The 16,429-nt window shown below is 33.5% G+C and overlaps 1 long non-coding RNA gene across 1 annotated transcript in view; it reads left to right on the forward strand.

Moving 5' to 3' along the window:
* The window catches only part of LOC125165168 (uncharacterized), a 38,186-nt gene extending 33,278 nt beyond the window's left edge, over positions 1–4,908 (forward strand). Inside the window, exons 2-3 of the long non-coding RNA XR_007152001.1 lie at positions 1,798–1,908; positions 4,857–4,908. This is a non-coding gene — a long non-coding RNA (uncharacterized LOC125165168). The remainder of the gene's footprint in view (positions 1–1,797; positions 1,909–4,856) is intronic.
* The last annotated feature ends 11,521 nt before the right edge of the window (positions 4,909–16,429 follow it).

Consider the following 16,429-nt stretch of genomic DNA (forward strand, 5'->3'; position numbering starts at 1 on the left):
GCCTTTTCATTCTGTTGACTATTTCCTTTGATGTACAGAAGCTTTTTACTTTGATAATAGTCCTACATCTCTATTTTTGTTTTTGTTGCCTGTACTCTTAGTATCATATCCAAGAAATCATTGGCATGACCAATGTCAAGAAGTATTTCACTTAAGCTTTCTTCTAGGACTTTTACAATTTCAGATCTTATGTTTATGTCTTTAATCCATTTTGAGTTGATTTTTGTATATGGTGTAAAGTAGAGGATAAATTCCTTCCTTCTTTGCTTCCTTCCTTCCTTCCTTCCTTCCTTCTTTCCTTCCTTCTTTCCTTCCTTCTTTCCTTCTTTCCCTTCCTTTCTTCCTTCCTTCCTTTTTTTCTATTTCTTTCTTTCTTTCTTTCTTTCTTTCTTTCTTTCTTCTGTCTTTTTTATTTCTTGACATGTGGATACCTAGTTTTCCCAGCACATTTGTAAAGACTATCTTTTCTCCTTTTGTGTTCTTGGCACACTTGTCAAGGATCAATTGATCTTATGTGCATGGGTGTTCTGGATTTAAATTAGACTATCTGTTGATGTGTGTGGGTAAATTAAATTTCTGCCCTATCTTTTGACACGGTTAATATTTAAGTACCAAAGGAAGCCAGATAAAAGAACATGGCTCGGGGACCTACAAATAGATTCATGACCTAAGGTAGTGAAATCAGTGAGAAGGTAGACCCAGCCATAGTGTTGGAAGAAAGTCAGGTGCCAACAGAATTCAGTGTCTGAATTTTGTCAGGGTGGGAGTTGGCAGCTGGTGTTGATAAATCTGTCAATAGTTGAGTGTGGCATATTGATAAGTAACAAGCTGACAGATTCCTGAAATGTAAAATCATGGGGGATGAAATACTAGACTATCAAAGCAGACAAACAGGCTTTTTAAAGGTAATCTTAGTAGATAGCAAGGTTTTATTCTGGGTTGGAATTCAAGAGAAAGTATTTCATATATTTTTGGGGGGCTGGAAAAACAGGCCAGGTTCTAAGAATTTGTGCCTTTTGTCCAAGACAGGCTATAGAGGCAGAACTTCATAAACAGGGAAATACAGCAAAATAGGAATGCAAAGCCATACTTGGATTAATTACCTGACAAAATTACTTTATGCTAATGACAGTGATATGTTTCTTATGTTGATCAGGTCTAATTTCCTCTAGAAATTGAGATAATATTTTGTGACAAGAAGGTGAAAAAATGGGAAAATTCTATAAAGGCCTCAAAATTTCCTCAGCTGCAAAATATATATGATAATACTTCCCCAAATTACCTTACAGAGTTGTGATAATTTTTAATTTTTAACATGATCCACACATGTGGTTCACACTGGCTTATGATGAAGACTGCTAGATGTTCATTGAAGTCTATTTTCCCCTTCTTTCTGAGATTATAAGCACACTGAGTTTCCCATCCACTCTGCAATTAATTTTATGACAATGGCTCTAGTGGAGAAGTGATATGTGCCATTTGTAGACTACACATTTAATAAACAGGTCTTGGGGCGCCTGGGTGGCGCAGTCGGTTAAGCGTCCGACTTCAACCAGGTCACGATCTCGCGGTCCGTGAGTTCGAGCCCCGCGTCGGGCTCTGGGCTGATGTCTCAGAGCCTGGAGCCTGTTTCCGATTCTGTGTCTGCCTCTCTCTCTGCCCCTCCCCCGTTCATGCTCTGTCTCTCTCTGTCCCAAAAATAAATAAACGTTGAAAAAAAAAAAAATTAAAAAAAAATAAATAAATAAATAAAATAAATAGGTCTTCTTTCTCCAAAATCTCTTCCCTTTCTATTAGGTGCATGTGGATGTAACCAGACTTCAAAGGATTGTATAACAGCATAGCCTACCTCATTGACTCAGTACCTGCAAGGAAGCTACCCACCAACCTTCATATCCACACCATACTGTGAGTATGTGAGCAAGAAATAAACATCTCCATTGCTTGATGCAATCCACATTTGGATTTGCTTGTTAAGTGGTTTCAGTGCAACTACTTAAATTGGGCCCTGGATTTTTCATACTCAACCTTTAATTAAATTTTCTATAATTGCGTTCCTATTTTATTTTTCTTAAATATTATATCTTCTATCATCACTAGGCCAGCTTTCTTCTCACTAAATTATAGCCATTTCTTACTCAATTTCACAATAAGCAGCTCAACCATATGCCATTGATCGTTGTCATATTTTATGTGATTTTATTTTATGTTATTTTATTTTTGTTGTCATAATTATTTATATAAATTTAAAAATAAAAATTTTAAATTTCTCAAGTCATATATTCATTGATTATAAATTTTTGATTCATGAGAGATATAGATGAAAAAATATCTATCAGTCCATATAAAAATATCTCAAGGAAGATAGATGTTAACATTAATAAAGGTATTGGTGATGTATTTCCAACTATAACTGTAATTTATTGTGTGTGGCTGGGTCTTCCTTCTCCTAATGATAATTTAATATACTTTTACATAGTATGCCTTTCCTCTTACCCTTAAAACAGATACACAAATAAAAATAGGTATTTTTAATCAATTATTATGTGGGATTCTGACTGATAATATTAATGGCATCTATTCAAAATATTGATTTATTTAGTTGTTTGTAGTGTCATTTAAAATTCCCCTTTGCCAAGTCTCAATTTAAAAAACTCTTGGGGTTCCTCGGTGGCTCAGTCAGTTAAGCTTCCAACTTCAGGTCAGGTCATGATCTCACAGTTCATGTGTTTGAGCCCTGCATCAGGCTCTGTGCTGACAGCTCAGAGCCTGGAGTCTGCTTCAGATTCTATTTCTCCTTCTCTCTCTGCCCTTCCCCCACTCATGCTCTGTGTCTCTTTCAAAAATAAATAAACATTAATAATTTTTTTAAAAAATAAAAAAAACCTCTTAAAATCAGTATTCCACATGAAAAATTAAGGTTCAATGATTCAACATGCAGAATGCTAATTCGCACCTACAAGTATTTTATGTCATAGACATCTTTTTCAGCTTCTCTCTATGAGGTTGGGAAAGCCTCCATTTAGAAAACGGTTCAACTTGGACACTACATGTCATAACCTGAGGATATGTTATAAAGAGCATATCTCTTCAGGACTCAAAACAATAAATATTTTATAGTATTGGGTAAAGACATGAGTTGTTAAATTCCTGCTCCATCTCTAATTAAATATCCATTTAAACATTGATATTTGAGACTGTTGTCCAATAGCCACTGTGATGATCAGTCTTTTAAGATCTCTATAATCACTCTGTCTTCAATATATATCATGAAACCTGTGTAATGTGACTATATCCTTTTAACTCCAAGGAAATATGCTTTCACAGAAATATGGTTTAATTGTATACCCACGAATGTTCATGACAAGTGATACAATAATGACCACATAAACCCAATTTTTATTTTTTGTACTTGCTCTTGAGGATATTGCAAAACATCCTTTACAGAGAAATCAACGCCATAGATTCTCTTAACATTTGGAGGAAAAATATTTCCCCCTTAAAAATAATATACCTGGAAAATTCATATTTCTAGTTTTCCTTGGTTGCCAGTATCTTCAGGATATATTATTTTAAGATTACAAAAACATGACATATATTTAGAACTTTGATTCATTATTTTTCTTTGTATTGCCATTATTGTTTCAATTATCTTAATGGGATCTTGTCACTTCATACTATTTTGTTTCTATTTATTTTACATAGATTCAATTTTTACATATATTCAATTCAAATGAAAAATGTGATATTATTTATTAATTTGTTAATATTTTAGAAAATATTAACTAAAGGATTGTAATGCATACAAATATATTGATATATAATATATATTTATCTATTTCTATATATAAAATAGAAAACAATTATACATAATTGTTTTTAGCAAAGTAAGATTATAGTAGTTTTATTTTATTAAGTATTCATATAACATTACTACAAAATATTGTTAATATTTTTAATTCATTTCTACTGATTTAGTTACATTGCCTCATGTGAATGAAATAATTTTTATTTTAACAATATCCAGACCATTGAATATTTAGCCTTTTTTTCAATTTTGTGTTAGATGAAATATAGCAATGGGTTCCTCATCCATCATTTTTTGTGCTAGATTTTTTTCTTTGGATATATTACTGTAGGTGAAACTATTGCGCTAAAAGCTTTCCACCCTTTTGAAGTTCTTAAAACATAATGGCAAATTATTTATATTAAATCAATTCATATTCCTAAGATGAATGTTTTAGAATTACTACCTCACCACATTTTCAACAACTTTATTATTATAACTTAAAAATATATCTACTTTGAGAGTTTATAAGTATTTTACTGATATTTTCAACAAATATTTTGTCAGTTACTAGTAACATTGTGCATGCTTTCAACTGTTGTTAGAAATCTTACACCTGTGTCTGTGAATCCTTAATGCATCCTTTTGTCATTTTCATTTGACTCGTTATGTTTTACTTACAAATATATTTATATATTAGGGAAATTGATTTTTATATTCATTATTAATATTTCCAAGCCTTTGGTTTGTATATAAATGTTTATAGTATTTCCAGTGCAACTATGTTTGCATATTTAAATATATTAATTTCATTTACATTATTGTCTGTTCAAAAGTTTCTTCTGCCTTCAAGCCCTTATTGGATACCCCAGTTTACAATTACTTCTCAATATTTGATTGAACTCATAATGAACATTATACTTCATTTCTATCAGCTTTTTAAATTTTTGTATTTTATACATGTTATTTACATATTTTATTTAATATGTTTATACCTTGATTTTATAACTAAAGTTCTAATTTTCTTCAGAATATAGATTCTTCACTATTCTTTTTTATTATATTTTAGCCCTCTCACAGTGACTAATGCATGACTTTGCACATGAAGTTACTTGGTAAGAGCATCTTTTTCATTATTTCATATATAGTAGGTAAAAATAGACATTTTATACACAAACTTTCTTTTAAAAATGCTCATTCATTTTAATGCAATTCTATATGACATATCTAATTCATATTTTTCTGAATTCATATCTAATTCATGTCTTTTTTGTATGAATATATATATAATTATATTATATTTTTAATCAATTAGAAATTATATGCTTTAAGAATTCTTTAGTATTGGGGCACCTGGGTGGCTCAGTCAGTTAAGCGTCTGACTTTGGCTCAGGCCATGATATCCCGGTTTATGGGTTCGAGCTCCTTGTCGGGCTCTGTGCTGACAGCTCAGAGCCTGGAGCCTGCTTTGGATTCCGTGTCTCCCTTTCTCTCTGTTCCTCCCCCACTCATGCTCTGTCTCTCTCTCTCTCTCAAAAATAAATAAACATTAAAAAAAAAAGGAGTTCTTTAGTATTATATTTAAACTTGTGTTACAATTACCTAGACAGTTATTGGAGCACTAAAGAAGAGTGATCTTTGCAAAAACAGATAAAATCTTAAACTTTATCCCAAATAAGATGAAATAAGTATTAATAATAAAATTGGAGCTTAAAATTTAAATATTTTAGGGCATTTTATGAATCTGTGCAGTTTAGAAAACTATGTTGCTTTATACTGAATAAAAATTTGAAACTTTCAAGGTTCAGTAGCTAAACCTTGAGGGTAGCAACATATGCGGTCTATGCTTACTGTGCAATAGTATTACTTTTTTTTTCTTTATAAGATCTCTCTCTCTCCCTCCAGCATATTTTTTGATTGAGATATCTCTTTCCTTGAAAGGAAATATACTTCACTGCTAAAGAAAATGTAGCTCTTCCCAACTAGCTTCCCTGATACCAAGTGAAGAAATTAGCTATTAAAATTAAATAACATATTTGAAAGAAAAATTAAGACTGTCAACAGAAGTAGATTGCTTTTACAAAGCTGCTTCAGTCCTGAAAAATATTATTAGATAAGACCCTAATGACTTTGACTGGTGTTCTTCTTGATTAAGTTTGAAGTGAACCCACTTAATCTTAATGTTTAATGATCTTTTACTTGTTCCTTTCATTCTTGTAAAAAGTAGTAGTTATAGGAGTAGACATTTACAATTACCCAAAAGAAAAAAAAAGACATTAACTGATAAAGTTTTTTGTACAAATAGAACTCCTATCCTTAATATTTGAGGTTTATTCTAGGATATAAATCATGTTTTCAGTTACCAAAAAGAAACCATTCTACTACTATGAGATTGAGAAGAGTCTCCCAAAGCCGTACATTTTTTTTCCTCTAGCACTTAGGTGCGAATTATTTTAAGGATTGGCTCATGCCGTTATGGTGGCTGGGAAGTTCTAAATCTGCTATACAGATCAGCTAGGTAAGTTGATGCTCTGGTCTTGAAGCCAAAGGCAGTGTGGAAACAGAATTCCTTACTCTCCTGGGGACTCCACACTTTTCTTTTAAAGCCTTCAACTGAAGGAGCCTGCCTGGGTGGCTCAGTTGGTTAATTGTCTGACTTCAGTTCAGGTCATGATCTCACAGCTTGTGAGTTCAAGCTATGAGTCAGGCTGTGTGCTTGACAGCTCAGAGACTTGGAGCCTGCTTCAGATTCTGTGTCTCCCTCTCTCTCTGCCCCAACCCTTCCAAATAAATATTAAAAAAATAATAATAATAAAGCCTTCAACTGATTGGATGAGGCACACCCACATTATTGAAGGTAAGAAGTCTACTTATTTGAATGTTAACCACATTTTAAAAAACACTTTTGCCATAACATCTACACTGGTGTTTGATTAAAGAATTGGGAACTGTAGCCCAGCCAAGTTGAGACATAATATTAACCATTACAATGACTTATTTTAAGCCAATTTAGTTAGGATTTCTAATACTGTCAAAAGCGTGTTAACAGAGAGAAATTGAAGAAAAAAGCAAAAGTAAAAATGGATGAACAAATACGAGACAAAAAAAGGAGTTGACTAGTGATTTTCACTCTGTCACAATATCCCCTGTATTATATTTCAGTGAATTTCATAACACTGTAGATTTCTTCTTCAAGTTAATGTGCAACTGTAGAAATTCCCATACACTCAAGCATTAGAAAAAAAATTCCTTTGTCTCATATTCTTATGTGTAGTTCTGTGAATTTAGGAGGGAGCTGGTTCAGTTCATCCTGAATTTTAGCTCTCATTTTAAAACTTCTAACAAATTTTATATGGCTTAAGTAGAAGGTAGACAAAGGCAAGAATGATCATGTTAGGATTTACTTCACTAGATCCTTGATCCATACACTTCCTTTTTCATATTTAACTTTAAAAATTTGTATATTCTATGGGAGAACAATAGTGCTTCCTCAGTTTCTGAGGAAATTCCCATAGCAGAAGTTGATGCCTCAAAATGAATGAAATCTAGCCTATAATGAAATATCTGGCCCATGTCTCCTTTTGAAACTCTGACCTTAGAACAATGCAGGAGAAAAATAAGGTTCTATCTTTCAGCTATGAATATTGATTATTGCCAACCATATCTTTCCTACATATACAGTCATATTTTGCTTAGAAAGCTGAGTTTTGTGTATAATCTATATGATTCAAGAAATAGTTTCTGAATGTATTAACATATTTATTTGCTCCTGATTTCCCAATTACTAAATCAATTTATTTTTATTTATACCTACTATAAATTTCTCCCTTTTCCACCAAAAACTTATAGGACAAATGTTAAGGTCACTTTTTAAAAGATATGATATATTTGGAGTACCTGGGTGGCTCAGTCAGTTAAGCAACCTGACTCTGGTCAACTCAGGTCATGATCTCACGGTTCCTGAGCTCAAGCCCCGCATCGGGCTCTGTCCAGACAGTGTGGAGCCTGCTTGGGATTCTCTCTCTCTTCCTCTCTCTGCCCCTCCCCCACTGATGCTGTATCTGTCTCTCTCAAAAATAAATATATTTTTTTAAAAAACATAGTTTTTCTTCAAATTCCATAAACCCATAAATCTAAGGATTTAAATCGAATGTTATAAAGAATATCACATATAGTCTTCTTTTCAAATATTTCTCTCATGAATCCTTGTTCCAGAATGTAACTATTTCTGAACAAAAAACAGAGCATTTCCACAAGCGAGCAGCAAGAAGTTGGATTTCCTGTGAAAATTTCCTATGCTATTCACAAAAACTTATGAATTATACTTCTAAAATTATATTATTAGAAGCTACTACAGCCTACATTTGCCCTGTCTTCAAAAAATAGAGTCACAAATTAAGTTTCTTATTTGAATGGAAGCTCAAGGGTTCTTTCATCAACCAGGGACTTCTGAAGGCAGAGGGATAAAGGTTTCCTATAATGCATCACACATATAAAAGATCTCATGCAGGTTTGACATAATAGGTCAAAGTAAAAATATGCCACTTTCTTTCTGTGGGTGGATTTTATGTTAAGGTAACTTTATTGTTCCTGGAAAGACTTTAATTAAGAAATCTTAATAACCTTCTTAACGCCTTTTGAAAGTAATATGATATTGGCATAGCAGAGAAAATCATAGCCCAATTATCATCACTTAGCACTTCCTGAGCTAAATGTTTTACAGACAAGGAAGGTTCTTGTTTGTAAGGGAGGTCCTTACCCAATATGCAAATTCTATGCTGTAAATTTCCCACACGGGCTGACTACTTAGTCTTTTAATGTACAGTTACTCACCATCTATCACAATTATTCTTAGTTATTTAATATAGCCAATTCTTTTTTTTTTTTTTGCAGTTGAAGTAACTGGAAGTTAAATAATTTGTTCTGAATGAAAGGTCAACTTGACAAAGATCTCAAATTAGATTTTGATGTGCCTAAGGTATCATTAGGATATATTTTTATTTTCAAAGGCTTTTTTGTATTTACTCAAGTGTGAGGCATATTATAAAATTTTAGACTTTCAATGCAATCTAAGCCAGCAACTGAGTAATATTGAGATAAAACAGTTCATAATACATATATCTCTGATTACAAAAAATAAATTTTCAGTTTTGAATTTTTAGGTGATCTGATTCCTTCATAATGTGAGGGAACAAACATATGCATTCAGCACAGTAGTGTTTAAGTAGTCAGGTCAGTTTCATAATAAGCAGAATAAAAAGGAGATTCCAAGTTCACGTGTACATCCCACGCACCTCAGAAATCTAGGCGCCAGCACTACAAATAGTACAAGAACAAAATGCCCAGGAACCGACATTACCCTTGTGTAGGTTCCTACTGGAAATGTATCTCAGAGGACCTCAGACTCTCCAGTGAACTTAGAGTAGCCACTCAGTGGGAGGAAAGGGGGGAAACAGAGACAAGCCACACAGTTTATTCTACTGTCCCTATACTCTCAGCATCAGCAGCGATCTCCACTCGGTGCTGTGGAAACATCTTAAAAACTTTACAACAACAGTGGCATGCATTATTGTTCTTGTTATTATTATTTTTGTATCTATTAAACAGCTTATAATCAGACCTTGAGAGAAATCAACATAAACTACAATTTTAATAGAAATGTGCTAGAGGCGCCTGGTGACTCAGACCCTTAAGTGTCTAACTTCCCCTCAGGTCAAGATCTCATGGTTTGTGAGTTCCAACCCAGGATGGGGCTCTGTGCTGACTGCTCAGAACCTGGAGCCTGCTTCAGATTCTGTCTCCCTGTCTGCCCCTCCCCCCACTCCCATTCCATGTCTCTCTCTTTCTAAAAAATAAATAAAACATTGAAAAAAAAAAAAAAGAGAAAGAGATGTGCTCAAAAATAAAATCGGTTGACCACACACATGAAAACAGAGTAAAAGTCCAGACTAAAATAACGCAAGCCTCTTTTCATCTCCGTTCATTGCCACTTAAAATGTACTGAGATAATTAAAATCAACAGTACAAAGTATGATTTCAGAGTTGACAATGAACAAAGGCAAACCACTGATGTGGGAAAAAAATGCAAAACCTTTATCTAGGATTCAGAGGAACAAGGCTATGGATTTTAAAGTAGGAGACAGATGATAATAGAAAAGATAATAACTTAGATGTGTTTAAAACTGGCCAGAGAAGGTGGAGTAAACTATTCATGGAATGAATTAAAGGAAACCCATAGCTCTATACACAGCGACACAATTTTGAAATTAAAATTCTATAGAAATTATCCTACAAGCACACATACTGAAAAAAATAATTAAGATAATCACTTTCTTATTTTCCATCTGTAGAATAAATATCAGAAGAAAACGATGCAACTTTTATATAGAGAAAACATTTCTGAAACAAGAAATTTATTTACACATAAGTTTCCATTTGTAAAGCAGGAGGGGTGCCTGGGTGGCTCAGTCAGTTAAGTGTGAGACTCTTGATTTAGGCTCAGGTCATGATCCAGGGTTGTGGATTCTAGCCCTGCGTCTGGCTCTGCACTGAGTGTGGAGCCTGCATAAGATTTTCTCTCTCTCCTGTGCTCTCTCTAAAAAAAAGTAAGAAAAAGAAGTCCTCAAATATTTTAGTGGTCAGAAACTACAAAAAAGAAATATCTTTCACAACAATATTAATCAACGGTGTTCCTCACATAACAGTAAGATAAACCAAAATAAGAAATCCAAGGAGAATATTTTTATTATCCAGGAACTAAGAAAGAGAACTAAAATTTGCTAAAAAAAACTTATGTAAATAATTATAGGTTGAAAAATTATTTTATTGGTAGAAGAGATACATATTTTTAAATAATAATTTTATAAAATGAACTTCTAAGTTTTTAAGTTAGTTCTTCCATTAACCTTTACATATAATTATATGCAGACATTAATTAATGAGTTCGAATAAATGTATAACCCCCCAGTCCGAGCATTGTACAGAAATTTTTATCACATTAGAAATTACTCTCATGCATTTCCAGGAAATTCTCACCCGTTGGCAATTAAATTTCTAATTTCTACCATAATAGATTAGTTTTGACTGATTTTGAACTCCATATAGATAGATAGAATCATATACTAGGTACTCTTTTTATTTCTGTGAGATTTATTCACCCTATAGCATGTTTTCTCTTTATTGCTTACAATAACAAAGCCTGAGTTTCTGGCTGATGGACAATCTGTTTTTTCTCTCTTTTTCTGGTTATGATTAAAGATTGTACTACACCCTCACCAAATTCTGATTATGCAGGTTTTGTTTCGCTTTTAAAAATTTAGCCTTTCTAGTGACAGTGAACTTATACCTAGTTGAAGTTTTAATTTGCTTTTAGTAACTATTCATGTTGAGTAACTTTTTATATGCTTATTGGGCATTATATATCTTCTGTGAGTGTCTCTTTATATGTCTTAAACAATTCTTATTAAGTTTTTGATGTTTTTACACTGACTTATAGAAAATAAATCCTTCTTAAAATATATATACATATATTGTAACTATGTTCTTGTTAAAAAATATATATTTGCAACTATGTTCCTTGGCTTACATTTCATTTTCTTGATAGTGTCTTTGTGAAAGTAGTCTTTAATTTTGATGTAGTACAATCAACCTATTATTTTCATTATCTTTTGTGATTTTCTGTTTTTGTCCTAACCAGCAAATTTTTTCTTATAATATGGTCATGAAAATATTATCAGATATTTTCTTTTAGAAGCTTCTTGTTTTAGCTTTTACAAATTTTTTTTAAGTAGGCTCCACGCTCAATGTGGGTCTTGAGCTCATGACCCTGAGATCAAGAGTCGCATGCTCTACTGACTGAGCCAGCCAGGCACCCATTTTAACTTTCATAGTCAAGTCTCCAGTTAACCATCAAGGTTATTAATTTCTTTTCATATATTTATTCATTATTAATGACAATATTATTGAAAAGACTGTACTTTCCACCTTTGTCTCACCCTGGTATATTTCCTGAAAATCATTAAGCCATGCATGTATAGGTCTATTTAAGACTATCTGTTTGGGGGGCAACTGGGCAGCTCAGTGGGTTAAGCCTCCGACTCTTGATTTCAGCTCAGGTCATGATCTCATGGTTAGTGAGTTCTACTCCACGTAGGACTCTGCACTAACAACATGGAGTCTGCTTGGGATTCTCTCTCTGCCCCTCCTCTGCATGCGCACATATTCTCTCTCTAAAAATACATAAGTAAACTTTAAAAAAATAGGCTACCTGTTTGGGTCTATTCACTCTTTGTCAGTGCTTATATCAACTTATGTCAACACACCCTTTTGATTACTATAGATTTATAGAAAACCTTGGAATCAAGCAAGGTCACGTGAGTGCTATACCTACATTTGTTATATTTCCACCCAAAGCTCATTGGGAATTTGATTGTGATTATCTTGAATCTATAGACCAATTTGTGTAGAACTGAGATATTAACAGTGTTGTTATCCCAGTTCATAAAATGTTCTATATTGTTTTTTCATTCTTTAATGTACCTTGACAATATTTTGTAGTTTATTTGTGTAGATGTAGACACACAAAAGACTAAACATATTTCATGGTTCTTGTTAAATTTATTCCTTTATATTTTTATTTTTGAAGTTCTTGCAAATTATATTCTAACATTTTATTTTTTGATTATCTGATTGTTTTAGAATGTAAAAATGCAGTTGACCCTTAATAATAAAATCACTTTTGAATTTATATATTTTTTTGTAATTTCATCAGGATCTTTTAAGGATAGAATCACGTCATTTGTGAAAACGGAGTATTTTAATTTTATTTCCCAACTGTTTTGCTTTTTAACCCCTTTCTCTTGCGTTTATTGAACTGGCCATACTGATCCCGGACAATGTTGAATATAAGCAGTGAAAGTGAATATTCCAGTCTTGGTCTCAATTTTAAGAATATATCCATCATCATTTGTGTTATTAACTGTAGTTTTGGCAAATCCATTTTTCAGATTGATGAACTTCCTTTTTATTATATTTATTTTTATTATTGCTGAAATTAATTTTTCATAATAAATGTTTTCTGGATTTTGTTAAAGGCTTTCTTCTATATCTGGTGATACAATCATTTTTTCCCTCTTTTACCTATGTGTGAGTTGCATTGATTAATTTTTGAATGTTAAACTAAATGTCCATACTTTGAATAAAACCCATTTGATTATTATATGCTATGAATGGAACCCAGTTTCTGGTTTATCCCTGAACTCTCAGCCTTTTCTCCCTAAGGTACAAAATGTAACTCTATCTGATAATGATCTTGGAATGGGAACTAGTTAAGAGTTGCTCAGCTACATTCCCCAAATAAGTTGTATCAATAATAAAGATGACATTTTGGCCCATCACTATTTACTCTTTCTTTTTATTTCTCAGGTTTTTTATCTCATAGGAGAGGAAGAAATGTGGTATTCATTGAATCCCCTAAATATTCCCATGGAACGCTATTTTTATCAGAATTCAGTAGGACCAAAAAGGAAATTCTAGCCAAATTAAGCAGATAGAATTGGGCTTTGTAGTACTGATCCTGATGAATTGGATATGAATACAGATTTAATCTGGCAGCAAAAGAAAATAGGGTCCTCTAAGAGGTCTTATATTTAATTTGTATAGCAATAGAAATTTCATCTGATTATTCACTGATTGGTTTTCATTTAAAAGATGGAAAATGAAATAAAAGTGTCTCTGGCTTATAAAATGGACACAGTTTTGTAATTGGCACCGTGTTACTTGCCTAAAATTAAGCAAACGTACATTGCAGTTATTTTGGAAATTTTGCATATACCTGAGACAAACTGTGGACCTTTACTTTTGTTTCACAATCTGTTTTTAAAAGCACGTATGGACAATTGTTTTATCTATTTCAGTTTCATTTTAATTGTAGCACAATGAGGCTAACCACATTCTTTTTTTTTAAGTTTATTTATTTTGAGAGAAACAGAGATAGCATGAGTGGGGGAGGGACAGACAGAGAGGGAGAGAGAGCGAATCTGAAGTAGGCTCCATGCTGCCAGTGCAGAGTCCAACATGGGGCTCAAACTCATGAAATTATTTTACCACATGCTATTTATAATTAAGGATCACATGATACTTAATTATAAATAGCAGCTGGTGTCACATTTGGTATGGAGGGTATTAACTGGGTTTTTTAACCGATTGACCCTAATTTTCCACACACAACTTCTTAGCAACCATATTCTACTAAGCTTCATGTAGATTTGTCTTGTGTGTGTGTGTGTGTGTGTGCAGCCTATCCTTCAGTCAGGAAGTCTTAGAGGACTCCCATGTAGACCTCAGAGGCTATTTTCTGCACAGCTCTCTCTTCATCACCCTGCCACATGGGTTCTAGTTGCTTTGGCTGACTTGGATATTGATATGTGCTGTCCTCAGCTTAGCTCGACCCCCTTGTTCTGCTTGAAGAGCACCTTGCTGTACGAAGTCAGGAAATTGTGTCCAGGCAAACACCTAAGGTGATGACGGGACTCCTTTGCCATCACTTCTTTCAGTGATCATGATCTTTCACAGCCTGTGATTCAATGCCTGATTGTTGCTGTTTCCAGTGGGCAGGGTAGTGGGATACCAGAGACTTCATCAAAGCCAGAGCTAGAAGTCTCTGTATTTAACTGTTTTTCCTTTGCCATTGCCACCTAACCAAGCTATCTGCATTGGGTTTGTATTATGTGTGTGGTTAAGTTTCTTACATCAAAACAGATGAATAGGATCTTATGAAAGTAAGTCCAGTGTAGGTCTAGTTGTTTTGTTGTGTTCAAGTTTTCTCTGTCCTTTTTCATCTTCCTAGTTGTTCTCTCCATTACTGAAAGTGAGGTATTAAAGTGTCCATCTATTTATTGTAGAAATTTCAGTTCCGTACGTTTTTTCTTCATATATTTTGGTTAGTTTGGACGAATTATGGAATGTCTGTATACTCTGCCATGTGCAAAGTCTGTCTGGTCTGCTCTGTAGTCATCTGACTGAACAGGTATTTCCTTAAATGCCTTGAACAAGTTAAGACCATGTTTGACAGATGGATTGTGTGTGATTTTAGCACATTTTCTACTTCCAGCAGTTTACAACTATTCCTTATTCTTTACTTACTGCTTGTCAAGGGACTCAGAATTAGAAACAGATGAGGAATTGGGACCTTTCAGACTCTTCTTAAGTATATTCATAGCCCTGCATATGTCTGTAGTGATCTATACTCCAAATAGTATGTCCTAGTGTTTTCAAAGCCCCACATAGATCTCTTATTCCCCAGCTCATCCTTTTATGTTTTTTTGGTCACATTCTTTTTCCCCTAACTGGTATCACTTCAAACAGGTGTGATGTTGAAAAATTGCCAAACACCCTGGGTCTACAGGGCTTTACCACTGAATGAACCCTGAGTCAGGTCGAATTACAAGCCCTGTGAACAAGGTGTTTCCAGTGAGCTGACAAACAGCTCATCTCATTTCCTATGGGTAAGGTTTTGAGTAACTACAAACTCAGTCTTCCCATTTTGGTGATTTCTAGGCTGCTAGTTTTCATAACTCCCATGGTTGCCAGGGTGATGGTTTTCAAGGCAAATGTGAAAGTAAGCAGTGAAAACACCACAAAGCTTACCATTTTTACTGAGACTCAGTAGCTTCTCCTGACTAAATGGTCCTTGGATTATTGTCTTTGACTGATTTTTTCCACTTTTTAAAAAGGTGGCTTTGTCCACTTTTTGGTTGCATTGATGAAGCAGTGAATTTTCACTTATTTTGATCTGAGCTTAGTTGACACACAATGTTACATTAGTTTCAGATGTACAGCTTAGTGATTTGACAAATTTATACATTATGCTGTGCTCATCACAAATATAAGCTGTTATCTGTCTGTCCCATTATATCACTATACAGTGTCACTGACTGTATTCCTTATGTTCTGCTTTTTATTCCTGTGACTTACTCATTCCATAAACTGGAAGCCTGTATCCTTTCTCCCCTTTAACCATTTTGCCCAACCACCTACCCACCTCCACTATGGTAGCCATCAGTTCGTTCTTTATATTTATAGTTCTGATTCTACTTTTTGTGTATTCATTTTTTATATTCCATTTATGAGTGGAATTATGTGGTATTTATCTTTCTCAGTATGAATTATTTAGCTTAGTATGACATCTTCTAGGTCCACCCATGTTGTCTCAAATTCTCAAATGGCATGATCTCATAGTTTGTTTTGTTTTTTTTTTATAGCGGTGTAGTATTCCATTATGTATATATACCACATTTTTCTTATCAGTTTGTCTGTTGATGGACACCTAGGTTGCTTCCATGACTTGGCTGATGTAAATAATGCTCTAGTAAACATAGAGGTGCATATGTCCTTTCAAATTAGTATTTTCATTTTCCCTGGGTAAAAACCCAATAGTGGAATTACTGGATCATACGGTATATCAATTTTTAATTTTTTTAAGGAAACCATACTCTTTCCACAGTGGCTGTAACAATTTACATTCAAAAGGTCCTTACTCCACAATTTTAAAACAGTCATATCAAATTATTGATATAAAATTAGCAAAGTACTAAAAAAAACACTTCGTAAAATTTTCTCCAAATGAATTAAGATATCTCTATT

This window comes from Prionailurus viverrinus, chromosome B2 (genome assembly GCF_022837055.1).
Source record: "Prionailurus viverrinus isolate Anna chromosome B2, UM_Priviv_1.0, whole genome shotgun sequence".
Classification (NCBI taxonomy): Eukaryota; Metazoa; Chordata; class Mammalia; order Carnivora; family Felidae; genus Prionailurus; species Prionailurus viverrinus.